Source organism: Helicoverpa zea, chromosome 9, assembly GCF_022581195.2.
Source record: "Helicoverpa zea isolate HzStark_Cry1AcR chromosome 9, ilHelZeax1.1, whole genome shotgun sequence".
NCBI lineage: Eukaryota > Metazoa > Arthropoda > Insecta > Lepidoptera > Noctuidae > Helicoverpa > Helicoverpa zea.
Genome location: NC_061460.1, coordinates 537,705 through 542,293, shown reverse-complemented (window position 1 = coordinate 542,293; position 4,589 = coordinate 537,705).

Here is a 4,589-nt window from a genome sequence, read left to right as displayed (position 1 = left end):
ACTGGGTTGAGGAGGTCAGATAGGCAGTCGCTTCTTGTAAAGCACTGGTACTCAGCTGAATCCGGTTAGACTCTCTCGGGAAGCCGACCCCAACATGATTGGGAAAAAGGCTCGGAGGATGATGATGATACTTGCTTTTTTGAGGCAAAGTAGTTTTGCATAAAAAACTGTCTTTTAACAAATATTTGACGTAAAGATTAAATTAAATAAGACAATTTAGTCATATTTTAATCTGAAATGGATCAAGATTTCTTATTTTATACTTTAGCTTATATAACTTTACTTCTAGTGCACCAGGTATTAATCTAGTAAATAGAAGGTTTACTTGAAAGGATTGAATTAAAGGAGTCGGTTCTATAAACTGTCAGAAACTCTAATTGGTGGCTAAACTTTGCGTAACTTTGTATTTCGTAGAAATCAGTGATAATCAGAAAATGGTTAAAGGCGAATATAGGTAGAATAGAGCGTTTATTTAGATTTAATACAAGTAATAATAAATACAAAAAGGGGTGTATGGGGAATGGAACCACTATCTTTACCAACCCTAACGTCAACCTCACCTGCCCGTGGTGCACCCTGCTGTCTAACGAACGAGGCTCTGGCGACCGAAACTTTGGCGGGATAACCAAACATATCACCAAATACTGGAGGAAATAACAGTATACAGATTTAACATCTTGCAATCTCGGGATTTTCCTAACCTCAAGAGGTTAGGTTTTAGTACGTCAGATGGCAATCGGTACTAGCCTAATAAATCCAAAAACAGCCAATTTCTTGGAAAAGTAAAATGGAAAGGTTACAAATTGCATCTAGTATAATGGATAGGGCGTCGCCGCAAACCGACGCGCAGATACATCGCCCTAAATCTGTGAATAGTATGCAAGGGCTACCGAGTCAAGGACGGGCTCGGCTAACGACGCTAGTCCCAAATTGTAACCTAAAGGTCCGCTTCGCTACTCTGAATGTAGGAACATTAACTGGGAAGACGAAGGAACTGGCATCTCTATTCAAAAGAAGAAAGGTGGATTTTGCCTGCTTACAAGAGACTCGTTGGACTGGATCAAAAGCCCGCAACATCGGAGAGGGCTACAAACTCATGTACGTCGGTGCAAAGCATGGAAGGAATGGCGTAGGCATCGCCGTCAAAGAGGAACATCTTGCCAACATTTTGGAGGTCAGTCGTATTAACGATAGAATCATGGTCCTAAAAGTATTAGTGGAAAAAGAGGTCCTAAACGTAATATCCGCATACGCACCCCAAGTGGGTTGCAGCCAAGAAGAAAGAGAAAGTTTTTGGACGACACTAGAAGGCATTCTCCAGCAGCTACCTACAAAGGAGACCACTATACTCGGAGCTGATCTGAATGGCCACATTGGAAAAGTTAACAACGCGTTCAGCAGAGTACACGGAGGTCACGCATATGGTACACTTAATGATGCTGGTAAGATCATTCTCGAGACAGCAACTGCATTCGATCTTGCAATAGTAAATTCCTTCTTTGCTAAGAAAAACGAACATCTAATCACGTACAAAAGTGGCCAAACATCATCACAAATAGATTACATCTTGGTAAATCGAGCGCACATTGGTAGAATTAAAAACTGCAAGGTTATTCCGGGAGAATGCGTTACCCCTCAACATCGCATTGTTGTGATGGACATGGTTTTTAGCAAAAATCAACAAAGAGGTACAGAAAAACTGTCGAACAACTCAGAGCTCACCAAATGGTGGAATCTCAAAGGCGACAAAATTACTGAGTTTTGCCAACACCTAGCAGACCTTAAGGTGGGAAATGACTCAGATATAGATACCATCTGGGAGCACCTACATAAGTCCATCATGACTGCAGCAAATAAAACTCTTGGTCGCACAAAGGGGAGAAAAAGACACCAAAGAGAAACCTGGTGGTGGACAGAAACGGTACAGACAGCTGTCCTAAACAAGAAGATGGCTTTTAAGACCTGGCAGGCCAGTCAAACACCAGAAGATCGAGAAACATATAAGAAGGTCAAAAAAAATACCAAGAGAATAATAGCAATTGAACAAGCAAACTCCCAGAAAACCCTTTATGATCACCTAGATACCAAAGAAGGCCAAAAGTCTATTTACAAGCTCGCAAAACAGCGCAGTCAGAGCACAAAAGATCCCGCTAGGTGTAAGACCGTTAAAGGTCAAAATGGTGACTTACTTTACCGCGATAGCGATGTCATATCAGCCTGGCATCAATACTACGACCAACTGTTAAATCACAAGCCAACTACCCTTGAGCTTCCAAGAGTGGAATGCAACACAGGTCTTATCCCTCCAATACAACCTTGGGAGGTGAAGAAAGCGCTTCAGAAGATGTCTAACAAGAAGGCCATAGGACCTGATGGCATACCCGTGGAAGCTTGGAAATGCCTGGGCCAGCATGGAATAGTGTTGCTAACCAATCTTTTCAACCATATAATGCTCAACGCAAAAATGCCCAAGGCATGGAGACTGAGCACCATAGTCCCAATTTACAAGGGAAAGGGTAGCAAGTACGAGTGCAACAACTATCGTGGTATCAAGCTCCTAAGTCACACTATGAAGCTGTTTGAAAGAGTGATAGATAGCAGACTAAGATCCGAATGCTCATTGTCTAAAAATCACTACGGCTTCGTACCTGGCCTATCTACCACGGATCCTATGTTTGCTCTCAACACGATTGCTGAGGAATATCGCGCCAAGAACAAACCATTGTTCGTTGCTTTCTTGGACATGGAAAAGGCGTTTGATCGAGTTCCAAGGGATACAATTTGGTGGAGTCTTCGCAAGAAGAACGTCCCCGAACAATACATTAGTATCATTGCCGACATGTACAAGAATGCAAGATCACTGATACGAACGACGGTGGGGGAGACAAAATCAGTAGCGGTCACGGAAGGTGTTCACCAAGGCTCAGTCTTAAGCCCCTTCTTGTTCTGCTTGGTTTTGGACTCGCTCACCGAGGCAGCACAAAGCTCAGCAGCGTGGACATTTATATACGCTGACGATGTGGCCATCTGTACTGAGAGCCGTGTTGAGTTAGAGGAAGCGCTTCTGTCATGGAAGCATCAGTTGCAGGCCGGTGGCCTTGTGCTGAGCGTTGCAAAGACCCAATTCATGTCCCTAAATGAACCAGATCCTCGCGACAATAACCCAATTTCCATCGATGGGCAGTTGGTCACCATGTGCGATCAATATAAATATCTGGGTAGTATGATGCACAGTTCGGGAAACCTGGAATGCAACGTTCAACACCGAATAGCGGCTGCATGGCTGAAGTGGCGAGAAGTAACTGGTGTGATATGTGACAGAAGAATGCCGGTCAAGCTCAAGGGTTTAATCTACAAAACCATCATACGTCCAGTCCTTACGTATGGCAGCGAAACATGGGCTGCAACCAAAAGGCACATACATACCATCCAGGTTGCCGAAATGAAGATGTTGAGGTGGATGTGCGGCGTCACTAGGCTCGATCGTATTCGTAATGAATACGTGCGAGGAAGTTTAGGGGTGCGTGATGTCGCAGATAAGTTGCAGGAGAATCGGCTACGGTGGTATGGCCACGTAAAGAGAAGACCACCTGATTACGTGGGAAATTTGGCTCTGCAACTTTCCATCCCCGGTCGAAGATCGAGAGGGCGCCCCAAGACCAGATGGCGGGACGTAGTGTCGAAAGACATGAAAGAGTGCCAGGTGTCCGAGAGCGACGTCATGGATAGAGCGAAGTGGAAAAGAAAAATAAGGAAAGCTGACCCCACCACCATGTGGGATACATAGCAGGAAAGAGAGAGAATTACATTAAATAAAAGAGATAATATTACTAGCTAAAATCGTGTCCTAAAGTTGAATGGACTGAACAATTAAACACTATAGACGCGGGTAATTTATTTATAACTAGCTGTTGCCCGCAACTTCGTCTGCGTGGGCAATATAGAATAGTCAAAATACTACTTATCCCGTAGGTGCATTCTTTCACGTGACAGTATAATTAGGATTAGCACTTAGCAGTCACATAGATTCATTGATCAAGGTTGTGTTGTGGATGTGACCATTTATCTAAACAAAAGAAGTAAAGTTTGTGACGTTGTGAATATCTCTGGATCTAGTCAGCCAATTTGGAAAATTATTACGTATGGTGCGTAAGTAATTTTCACAGGAAACAGCTATAATCTATGTCTATATGCTTTGAGTCTGACAAAGCTGTCATTTGTACATTTTCTGCAGCTGCCGCGACTAATCAGAAGCCAGAAAGTCTGTCAGTCTTACCATAGATATCGTCTTGTGTAGTTGACTGGATTGAAGATAGGTAGATAGGTAGTCGCTCCAAGCAAAATATTGGTACTCAAACAGATTCGGTTACTGGAAGCCAACACCAACATAGTTGGGGAATAGCTGGATGGATGATAAAATGAGTCATCATCATCAGCAGGCGCATAGGGTAGGATAGTTTCACTACTGGGGAGAAACACTTGTATGACGGGGATTTTCTGTGCACTTACTCACTATGATAAGGCTGACCCCACATTAGGCGTGCGTGATCCTCGGGCGTGTGAGTAGCGCGGGCGTCGCGAGCGCGCTG